General features: G+C 39.6%; 1 protein-coding gene and 1 pseudogene across 7 annotated transcripts in view; both read right to left on the bottom strand.

Annotated features, from left to right (window-relative positions):
* The window catches only part of ZFYVE16 (zinc finger FYVE-type containing 16), a 121,367-nt gene that overhangs the window by 68,435 nt on the left and 40,437 nt on the right, over positions 1-12,495 (bottom strand). The window contains exon 1 of one of the 7 annotated variants that reach the window (XM_077139307.1): positions 519-591. The exons of 5 other annotated variants lie outside the window; for them this stretch is intronic. The gene's annotated coding sequence lies outside the window, so the exon portion shown is untranslated. Of the gene's footprint in view, positions 1-504; positions 592-12,495 lie in introns of those variants that run through there. One more of the 7 variants, XM_077139308.1, reaches the window with a different exon arrangement.
* On the bottom strand, positions 522-6,883 carry LOC143665639 (monocarboxylate transporter 1 pseudogene; annotated as a pseudogene).

Here is a 12,495-nt window from a genome sequence, read left to right on the forward strand (position 1 = left end):
TATTTTAAAAAAGCTCCAAGTAAGGGCAACTGTACAGAAAGAGTCTCAGCTAAGAAATAAAACGGATAAAGATGGACCAAACAGAAATTTTAGAAGTGAAAAATACAATGACCAAATAAATTTAATGGAGGAGCTCAACAGCAGAATGGAGAAGAGAGATAAGGAATAAGTAAACTTGACAGATCAAAATTACATATAAAGGAACAGTTTAGTGGGATATAATTCAAAGTGTTGTTTGTAAATGGGTGGAATGAGTGTTTGTATTTCTTTTTTTTTTTTAACTTTTTTATTGTATAGTACAACATATATACAAAGCAAAGAAATAAAAAAGCAATAGTTCTCAAAGCACTTGTTCTAGATTGCTAGCTGCTGGAATGCAATATACCAGAAATGGAATGGCTTTTAACAAGGGGAATTTAATGAGTTGCTACTTTGCAGTTCTAAGGTCGAGAAAATGTCCCAATTAAAACAAATCTACAGAAATGTCCAATCAAAGGCACCCACCCAGGGAGCGATACCTTGGTTCAGGAAGGCCGATGAAGTTCAGGGTTTCTCTCTCAAGTAAGAAGGCACATGGCAAACACAGTCAGTGCTTCTCTCTCAGCTGGAAGGGCACATGCCAATGAAGAGATAGATACCTGCGACAATAAGGATTACGCCACATGCCCAGTATGTGCATTTGTAGTTTCCATAAATGTCATTGAGACGACCTAAAAGTGGTGGCCCCAGGAGGACAGGACAGCATTCCACAATGGTCACCAATCCCACAGCGCTGGAGAATCTCGGGTCCAACAAGGTCCATCAGTGTTTCAAATAATACCGAGCTGAGCCACCCAAATGCAAATCCAAAGACTCCTGCATAGATACAGAACCCAACATAGCTTGTAGATAAAGGTGCTAGCATATGACACGCTCCATTTGCAATAATAGAAGCTGCAAAAAAATACTGAACTCGAGGTCTTATCCACTTTGTGTTGGCTACAAGACCCATGGAAGGTCTGGCTACCATGTCAGCAAAAGCCAGAATGGATAGAAGGAAGGCTGACTTTTCACTAGAGAAATGCTGACTCTTGCCATAATTACTAAGAAAGACTAAAGGTGTAAACAGTCCAAAAAACATAAGCACATTACCAGAGAGGTATAGCAAAAAGCCTCTATGGCGGAACAGGGATAAGTCCAGGAATTTGTTAATTGTTTGGAACACTGATTGTTTCTTCTCTTTGGGGTTTCCTCCAATAAGATCTGTATTTGCATCACCTGCACCTTTCCTTGCATCATATTTTCCAGCTTCCTTAGGGAATCCTTTAGACCTATTTTTTCCTGCCTTGCTTGCCTTGGGCCCTATTGGTCGTATCAGGGATCCAGCTACACAGCAGTTTAGTAGTAAACCCCCAAGAATTAGGAAGCTTCCTCTCCAGCCAAAGATACCAAAGAAAGCCTGGTTGAGGGGGGCCAGGGTAGAGAGGAACACAGGGCTGCCTGCCATAGCCAGTCCATTTGTCAGTGGTCTTCTCTTGTAGAAATACTTGCCAATCATGGTCAGAGCTGGATTCAAGTTGAAGGCAAGTCCAAGGCCTCCAATGACTCCAACACACAAGTAAAGTTCCTGTACAGTGTTACAGAAGGAAGCTGCAATCAAGCCACAGCCTGACAAGCAGCCACCAGCAATCATGATTGGGTGGCTGCCATATTTATTCACCAAGACACTGCTGATAGGGCCTCCACCATACATGACAGCTAACATGATAGAGAATATCCATGATACTTCGCTGGTGGTGGCATTGAATATACCTTCAATTTCTTTGAAGAACACAGTGATAGATTTGGGAAATGCGTAAGAGAAGCCAATGGAAATGAAAGCACCAACTACCACTGCACATCCCCAGCCTCCATCTGGGGGTGTATATCCAACTGGACCTCCAATTGCTGGTGGCATTGTAAGCAAAGATGAATTTCAAAATGCAGTCCAAATCCAAATATTTTTTTAGACTGGTTTGCAAACTACGAGCACAAACTTCAATGAAAATATTTCTTTATAATTCAGCTTGAAGTTCAATCCGTTATATGAGCGGCTTGCGGCACTGAGTGTGTGCGTGATGCCACGGCGCAGCTAGAGTTCCGCTGGGGCCTGGGTCCGGGTCACGTCCGCAGCCGGCTCTTCGTTTGCTCACTCCGGCACCCACGTGGTCGGCTACTCACGTTGCACACAGTTTTTTGTCGATGATGGATTTTTTAAGAACAGAGGAAAGTAAATACTGATGGATGACAATGAAAGTCCAGATAAAGTAGAATCCTCACATTGCCTAACAGAGCTCAATTATCCAAATTAAGAAGCAAAAAGGGCAGACTCTACTTCTGTCAAAGATCTGGTGCTGGGCTGGCCACGGTGGCTCAGCAGGTAGAGTTCTTACCTGCCATGCTGGAGACCCAGGTTTGATTTCTGGTGCCTGCCCATGCAAAAGGAAAAAATAAAAATACATTTGGTGCTACCGTAATTACATGGAACCTTGATTAGGGAGTGAGATCTCGTTGGTGAGTACAGTTTAGTGTGATGTCCCAATGCAATCCAGAGCAATTTGGACAGAAGATAAAAAAGTATTTGCAAAGTCCCCTTGAGGGACTTGGAGAAAGGTGGAAATATCTAGCTTCCCCACTGATATTCCCACAAGCACTGGGGACTGCTAAGTTGATGGGGCAGGCCCTCGATATTGGAGCTTGCCCCTGTGAAACTTATTCCTGCAAAGGAAAAGCTAAACTTATGATTACACCTAAGAGTCACCTGCAGAGAATCCCTTCTGCTGCTCAGTTGTAGTCTCTGTCTTTAAGCCAACTCCACAAGTGAACTCATTGTCCCCACCCCCACATGGGACATGACTCCCAGGGCTATAATCTCCTTGGCAACATGGGACATGACTCCCAGAGATGAGCCTGGCCTGGGCAATGTGGGAGTGAGAAAGACTTGTTGACCAAAAGGAGGAAGAGAAATCAAACAAAATAAAGTTTCAGTGGCTGACAGATTTTCAAATAGAGCTGAGAGGTCATACTGGAGGTTTATTATTACACAGTACAGAGATAACCCTTTTCAGCTTTTGATGCACTTAGTAGCTAGAGAGAAATACCTGATACTGTTGAACTGTAATCCTATGGCCTTGATCCTTAAAGATGACTGTAAAACTATAGAGCTTCTATGGTGTGACCGTGTGATTTTAAAAACCTTGTAATTGACGCTCCCTTTATTCAATGTATGGACAGATGAGTAAGAACATAGAATACAAAAAATAAATAAATTATAGGGGAGGGGAGGATGGGGGGTATGGGATATTTGGGTGTTTCTTTTATTTTTAATTTTATTCTTATTTTCTTTGTGGAGTAATGAAACTGTTCAAAAATCAATTGTGATGAATGCACAGCTATATGCTGATACAGTGAACCACTGATTGTACACTTTGGATGATTAAATGGTATGTGAATATATATGACTAACACTGCATTTAAAAAATCTGGTGCTAGACTAAGTCTTTGAGTAAGGGCAAAGGAGCCACAGCAAAACTGATGATGAACTAGAATTTACAGTAAACTTAAAATATATATATATTTATACTGAAGAGACAATAATTAACTGCATTCTTTTGTAAATTAAAATTTTCACAAATATAGCTTTATTAAGTAATGCCTATAACCCATTAATAACCTTCCAAAAAAACCTACCAGGTCCACATAGTTTCACCAATGAAGTCTACCAAACATTTAAGAACCAATTATACCAATTCTTCACAATCTCTGACAGAAAATAGAATCAGAGCAAACACTTCTTCATTCATTCTGTAAGATCAGCCACTACTTTAATTCCACAAGCAGATAAAGGTATAACAAGGAAGGGAAACTGCACCAATATTTTTCTCAAGCACAGATACAAAAATCCTCACCAAAATATTAGCAAGTTGAATCTGACAATGTATAAAAAGAATTATACACCACAACTTAAAAGGATAAATTCCAGGTATGCAAGGCTGGTTGAATATTTATTTTAATTAATTTTTTTATTGTGAAAAATAACATACATACAAAAAAGGAATAAATTTCAAATCATACCATGACAATAAGTTATAGAACAGATTTCAGAGTTTGGTATGGGTCACAGTTCCACAATTTTAAGTTCTTCTTTTTAGCTGCTCCAAGATTCTGGCAACTACAAGAAATATCAATATAGATATTCAGCAGTCATACTCATTTGTTAAATCCTATTTTCTCTGTTATAACTCTACCTTCTCCTTTGAGCTTTCTCCCAATCTTTAGGGGTATCTGGGCTATGCCCATTCTTACTTTCTCACACTGGAAAGGGCTGATGATAAAAGGGGATAGGGGAATGGAACTAACTGATGTTCTGGAAAGGCTGGTCCCTCTAGGTTTCAGGTCTTAACTGGCCTAGTAACCCATCTGGAGGTTGTGGGTTTCTGGAAAGTAATCATAGTACATGGAACCTTTGTAGAATCTCAGATAGAGCTCTAGGTGTTCTTTCAGGTTGGAAGGAACAGTTTCAGTTGGGGTTTGGCAAACCATGGTAAATAGCAATATGTAGCTGAAGCTTGCAAAAGAGCAGCCTCCAGAATAGTATCTTAATTCTACCTGAACCGCTAGTCATTGATACCTCATTTTGTTATAATTCTTTTCCCCCTTTTGGGGAAGAAGGAATTGTTGATCTCACAGTGCCAGGGCCAGGCTCATCCCTGGGATTATGTCCCATGTTGCCAGGGAGACTCACACCTTGATGTCATGTCCCACACAAGGGGGAGGGTAATGATCTCACTTGCATAATTGGGCTTAGAGAGAGAGGCCACATCTGAGCAACAAAAGAGATCCCTCAGAAGTAACTCAGGCATAACTATGGGTAGGCTTAGTATCTCTGCTACATAAATAAGCTTCCCAGGAGCAAGTCTCAAGTCTCAAGATCAAAGGCTTGGCCTATTAACTTGGGAGTCCCTAATGTTTCAGACAGTATCTGGGGGTTGTCCAGTGGTAAAGTTTAATAGTTCCATATATCCTGTCCCATCTCTCAAGGGATTTTACCAATACTTTTTTATTATCGGTTCAGCATACTTTGGATATATCTGGGCATTTAAATTATAAGCCCTTACTCCCACTTTGGGCTCCATGTGTTTGGGTTGTTTAAATGATCTATCCAAACAGGTTAAGTTAGATTATGACCTATAGAAAATTTAGGTTTTGGACAAAATAAACCTCTCTTCCTTTGATCTCACAGAGTAGGTGAAGTTCTAAAGTACAGACAATGTCCTCCTTACCCCTGAATTCTGATTTATCCTAATCTCAACCCGATTGGTTTCATTCTTATCTCTAATTGAAACCTGATCTCTTTTCCAGCTGTTATATGTGGCAATGCTGCCTTTCACACCTGCAGAACTCCTACTCTAAGTCTTGAGTATCACACAGGTACCCAAAGTTCCAGGGAAATACCAAGTTATACATATATAGCACAGACTCTCAAAATCGAGAAAAGCAATTGCAGCTCTGGACTAAATGTGACTGCTATAAATGCTTACAATCCTGGCCCCAATTTTCTTATAGTTACTTTCTAAATGTGACCATTAAATATTTGCTCTTTTGTTTCTGGCTTATTTGCATCACATAATGTCCCTTAGGTTCATTCACATTGTTGCATGCTTCACAACTTTGTTCCTTTCTGCAGCAGCAAGGTATCTGATCATATGTATATACCACCATTCACCATTCTACTTCTCAGTTCAATATATTTTTCTGCCACCTCCATCCATTGGTATCATGTATAATATCCAAAGTCAACAGCATCCTTGTCTAACATTATCCTCAGCTACATACTCAACAACACTCTCAATTTTAGATAATTTTCATTGCTCCCAAGAGAAAAATAAGCAATAAATACACTCCTACCAAACAGAAAATCCAGACGTCCCCTAAACTCTTGTCCTCCCTCCCCCACCTCAATTTTTTACCCCTGATATTGTTGTGGTACTGTTGATGCCTTCACATGCAATAGTAGTTTCCCCCCATACCCCAATATTATTTACTCTTTGTACAAGATTTACACCTTTGAAGTAGTTCATGAAAACACTTATTTATATTTTTAGTGTTAATCAGTGGGATATAGCTCCATACAACCCCTTTCAATCATGTCCACCTTTAATATGGCAATAATACTTATAGACCTACTATCAACTGCCTTCACTTCTATCCATTCCCTTACATTTAAGTTCAACCTCATAAGCTAAGGTTGGTTGAATATCTGAAAATTAATCAATGTAATCCTTGACTTCAACAGACTAAAGAGGAAAAATCTTATGATCATTTCAATTAAACAGGAAAAAGCACGACAAAGCCCAACACCTATTTATGATTAAAAAAAAAACTCTCAGCAAATTATGAGATGAAAAGCAAAGATATCCTCGCTCAGTACTCCTATTCAACACAGTACTGAAAGTTCTGGCTAGTAAAACACAAGAAAAGGAAATAAAAAGCATACATACTGGAAAGGAGGAAATAAAACTGTCATTATGATGACCGACTAGAGTAACTTGAGATTAGCTGTGCTCCATGGAAAAACTACAGAAGGGACAGGAGGGTAACTGAGGCGGCAATTTGGGAGTGCGGCTGACCTGGGAGAAACTTCTGCACCACATGCGGCAGTCCTGATTGCAGAGGCCAAGGAACTGAGAGAGAGAAAGCTAGAGCCTGGCGCAGATGCACGGAGCCTCTGGGAGTGCAAGGACGAGAAAACGGGACTAAGAAGTAAACTATGCTGCGTTCCTTGGGCGCACTACCCTCACCGGCACAGCACCGTGACCAGCGACTCACCCCACACCCCATGCACCTGAACCCCATCACCCAATCTCATTCCCTGCACTCTAGGCACCTCCACCCCACCAGCCCCCAGTGCACATACCTGCCCCACACCCCCACCCCAAGTGTAGTCCAACCCACCTTTCCTGAACCCCTCCCAAACACTAGCTCCCCCTCCCTGTTCCCTGCAGGCTGTTGCCAACGCATAAAGGTTGTGGGCACTAACCTTCATAGCTAGACTACCCCTGCTCCCCACCCATAGTGTCACACAGCCTCACCCCGCCCTCCCTGAGCTCAGTGCATCCATTTACAGCACTTCCAGGCCCACAAATGCACACGAGCCCCCAATCACGTCATTCAGCACTTTACAGCAGTCCTACAACTATGCATGTGCACACCCCTCAGCCCCACTTCTCAATTCTGAGAAAGTACCAACCTACAGCCACATCACATCTGCCCCCAGTCCATGAAGGCATAATGCCAACTTGCTGCCACAGCTCTACACATGTGCACAAAAAGCCCCATGCCTTAGACTAGCGCATACCAGGCTTATGCCCTACAGACTGGTGCACCTGCACAGCTACATCCTTCCTGGCTGCTGGGCACCCACGTTCACAAGCATCAGCATAACATCCCCAACCTGCACCCATACCTGTCCTGAAACAAATCATGGTACTGAGTGCTCCACCCCATGCCCTGCTTCCTGATATACAACCATCCCGCAAACACAAAAGAAATCAACTAAAAGAAATCAACTCCCAAAGGAAATCAATCAAGATATTTATATGCCACAAAGACAGCAGAAGATCACTAAGCATATCACAATGCAGACAGATATAGCCCTGCCTAATGACCAAATTAAAATATCAGAGGAGACACAGATGTTGGAAGAAGTAATCAAAGATGTTCATACAACTCTACTTAATAAAATAAGTGGGATAGCAAATGTCATAAAGGAGGTCACGAAGACAACAGAAGAGCACAAGGAGAAATCGAAAGAATAAATAAAAAAAAATAGCAAAAATCATAGAGATTATTGACCAAATAAAAAACATATTAGAGGCACCCAACACCAGATCTGAAGAGACAGAAGAAAGAATAAGTGATTGAGAGGACAGGATAACTGACTTCAAAGACTCAAAACAGCAAATGGCAAAAAAAGATGGAAAAACTTGAATGGGAACTCAGGGAAATGGTAGACAAAACAAAGTACTCAAATACAAGAATCACTGATGTCCCAGAAGGAGAAGAGAGGAGTAAAAGGCTGGGAATAGTACTTGAGGATATGATGGAAAAATTTCCAACCCTCACAAAGTACATAAATATACAAGTCAAAGAAGTCCAAAGAACTCCAAATAGAATAAATCCAAATAGGCCTTCCCCAATGCACATACTAATCAGTTTGTCAAATGTTGAAAAGAAGAAGAAAATCCTGAAATCGGCAAGAGAAAATCTACTAAATACAAGGGAAATAAAATAAGACTGACTTCAGACTACTCACTAGCTCCCTAGAGGTGAGAAGGCAGTGGTATGATATATTTAAGATCCTGAAAGAGAAAGACTTCCAGACAAGAATTCTGTACACAGCCAAACTGTCCTGCAAAATTGAAGGAGAGATTCAAGTTTCCACAGACAAAGAAGTCCTGAAAGAATTTGTCCATAAGAGACCTGCCTTACAAGAAATACTAAAAGGAGTTCTGCTGGCTGAAAAAAAAAGACAGGAGAGGGAGACCTGGGGGAGTTGAACACAGAATTGAAGAGTACCACAAAGGGTAATTTAAATAATACAAAGAGAAAGAGGGAGAAGAATATATAGATTTGACAAATAAAATAATAAAGATAAGATGGTAGAATCAAGAAATGCCTTTTCAGTAAGCTTTGAATGTTAACAGACTAAACTTACCAATTGAAAGATACAGATTGGCAGAATGGATTAAGAAACATAATTCAGCTATGGTAGCACTATATACTGCTTACAAGAGACTCATCTTAGACACAAGGATACAAATAAATTGAAAGTGAAAGGATGGAAAAAGATTTTCCACGCAAGTTGTAACCAAAAGAAAGCAGGAGTAGCTATACTTAAATCAGACAAAATAGACTTTAAATGTAAAGACATCATAAGAAACAAAGAAGGACACTATATGCTAATTAAAGGGCCAATTCACCAAGAAGATAAAACAATCATAAATACTTATGCTCCCAATCAAGGTGCTCCAAAGTACATGAGACAGACATTGGTAAAACTGAGGGAGTGAAAGATGTTTCAACAATAATAGTAGGAGACTTCAATACACCACTCTTCTCTATAGATAGGACAATCAGACAGGAGATCAACAAGGAAAGAGAGAAGTTAAATAACTTGATAAATGAATTAGACCTAACAGACATATATAGGTCATTGCATCCCAAAACACAAGGTTATACATGCTTCTCTAGTGCTCATGGAACATTCTCCAGGATAGATCATATGCTGGGGCACAAAACAGATCTTTATAAATTTAAAAATATTAAAATTATTCAAAGCACTTTCTCTGATCACAGCGGGATGGAGCTGGATCTCAATAACCACCAAAGAATGAGAACATTCACAAATGCACGGAGATTAAATAACACACTCTTAAAAAACCAGTGGGTCAAAGAAGAAATTGGTAGAGAAATCAGTAGCTATCTGGAGATGAATGAAAATGAGAATACAACTTATCAGAACTTATGGGCTATGGCAAAGGCTCTACTGAGTTGGAAATTTATTGCCTTAAATGCCTATATTAGAAAACAAGAAAGAGCAAAAATTGAGGACTTAACAGGAAACCTGCAGGAACTTGGGAAAGAACAGCAAACTAACCCCAAAGCAAATAGGAGAACAGAAATAACAAAGATTAAAGCAGAGATAAATGAATGGGAGAACAAAAGAACAACAGAAAGAATCAATAAAACCAAAAGTTGGTTCTTTGAGAAAATCAATAAAATTGATGGGCCACTAGCAAGACTGACAAAGAAAAAAAGAGGGTGGAAATAAACAAAATCAGAAAGGTGCATTACCACAGAACCCGAAGAAATCAAAGAAATCATAAAAGGATACAATGAACAAACTATACACCAACAAACTAGACAACTTAGATGAAATTGACAAATTCCTGGAGTCATGATGTTCAGGAGGATGATGTTGTGAAAATAAGTACACCAAAAGATCAATTAGCAAAAGAAGTGTTTACTTTAAATTTTTTAAACATTTATGATAATTCATCACAGACTCCTGCAGAACAACATTTTAGTAATTTGGAAAAGAAAAATGAAACGATCCAAACAGAACTGCAGCTGCAGCCAATCTATTGGAAAGATGTTAAGGATGATTTATGGAAACCAGGCATGATAAAGGTGTGGGGTCAAGGATTTGCTCATGTCATTACAGATGACAGAACCTTGGTTTGGATTCCCTCGATAAGAATAAAACCCAGGCATGTTAACTCTTTAAAAAATAACTAAATGGGTAATGTACATTATATGACATATAACTTTAATTGCTGAAGGACAGGGACATAATTATACTTATTGGGCTTATATTCCTAACCCACCTCTGCTGCAGGCCGTAACATGGGCAGATCCAGCTTTACCAATATATCTGAATACTAGTTTAGGATTCCCAGGTCCAGTAGATTCAAGGCTTCCAAAACTACTTGGGAAGAAGGAAAAATGTTGTCAAATTTAACTCTTCCATTTTTAGAAAGACCCATATGCCTAGGTAATGAATTGCCATGTATGACAATAAGTAATCAAACTACATTGTTTAAGATCAAGAATGATTCTCATAATTACCTATATGTATAGCCCTCTTTCAACTCTATGGAATCAAACGGTACTTGCCTATTAGATGGGAGAGAAAGTTGGAATGGATGACAGTTGTATCATATGGATTGAGCAGTTATCATAATTAATGATTCCTATGGAATAGTAAGAGATGCGACTCCTGCGGGGCCTCACACCTCTAACTCAGGGATAACTGAGACTATACCGACAGGCAAGCTAAATCAGAGTTTAATACACAGAGGACGATTTGTGCCAAATCCATGGGACAATAAATATAACAATAGTCGGAGAAATTTATGGAAAATTTTCCTAGGACTGGGACCAATTTTTATAGCAAATTCTAGTAACTATAACTTCTCTTTAAATAGCAGCCATAAACACTATATACAAATATGTACTAGAGATCCATATGTATTTGTTAAAGGTCATATGCATATAAGAAATCAAACTTTTAATTGTGAGAACTGCTCCCTATTCACTTGTCTCCAAGCATTTATGTTGCAGGAAAATGAGACAATTATAGCAGCAAGTAGAAGGAGAGGTATTTGGCTGCTGGTGCCAATGTCAAGATCTTGGCAAGCTTTCCAGAAACACAAATCCTGATTCATTTGGCAAAAGAATATCTGAAAAGGACTAAGAGACTAATTGGACTCATTATTGCAACTGTCATTGGAATCACTGGAATTATCACTGTGGCTGCGGTCGCTGGAACTGCATTGCATCAAACTATACAGATGTAGTATTATGTTAGAGAATGGCATAAAAATGCCAGTGAGCTGTGGCATAGTCAATCTCATATTGATGAGCAAATTAATAAAAGACTAAATGATATAGAGACAGTGATGGTTCATATTGGAGATCAAATGCATAATTGAGCAACTTTTGTATTACTCCTTTAAGGTATAATCATTCTGAAATAGAATGGGAAAAGGTAAAAAGGCATCTTTTGGGGCATTCGGATAATTTAAGTCTTGATATTTTAGAATTACAAAAAAGGGTATTAGAAATATCTCAGAATAATTTACATATAGCTGACAGAGATGATGTTATACAATCACTTACCCAAGAGCTAAAAAATCCTAATCCTATTTACTGGTGGAAATCACATCATTTTTTGACTACTATAGGCTTAGGTTTGGGGCTGTTTTTACTCTTCTCTTCCTTCTCAGCTGTGTTAAACAAATATTCAAAGTAGCACGCCGTGCCACTAAACAGCCATGCTAACAGTATGATACTGGTAAAAGCCCTTGGCTTGTCCCGAATCAGAGTCAGAGAGCCTGACTGGTAGCCAACGACAGATAAGATGCTTCCTTCAGAGCTTCAGGGCAACCTAAGACAGGCACAGTCACCTCCGCTTATAAAATAAAAAGGGGGAAATGTAGGAGCAAGGGTTACAAGACCTGCAGAATTTATTGGGAGCAGCTGGCTTCAGAGTGGCTGCAGCAGTAAACTGTGGAGATTGTTATCTGCATGATGGAGAAGAGTCTGGGAGAAAGAGGTTAGTTAACCCCAGGTTCCTTAGGGTTATCTTAAGTATGTAGGGAGTAAACACTGAAAAATAAGCACTGTGTTCCCCCAAGAAATGCATGCATGCTTTCTGTCACATACACCCTGCAGTATATAAGCAGGAACTGGCTAAGAATAAAGTTGTCTGTTGTCACTAATCTTCAAAATCGCTGATCCCATCTCTCTCTCTCTCTCTCTCTCTCTCTCCTCATTCTGTAATATCCTTCAAGCTCCAGTCCGTGGGAAGTAACAGAGACAAACAAACAAGCTACAATGACTCAGGCAGAAACAGAAGATCTCAACAAACCAATCACAAGTAAAGAGATTCAATCAGTCATCAAAAATCTTCCT

The sequence above is a fragment of the Tamandua tetradactyla genome, chromosome 21, assembly GCF_023851605.1.
Source record: "Tamandua tetradactyla isolate mTamTet1 chromosome 21, mTamTet1.pri, whole genome shotgun sequence".
In the NCBI taxonomy this organism is placed as follows: domain Eukaryota; kingdom Metazoa; phylum Chordata; class Mammalia; order Pilosa; family Myrmecophagidae; genus Tamandua; species Tamandua tetradactyla.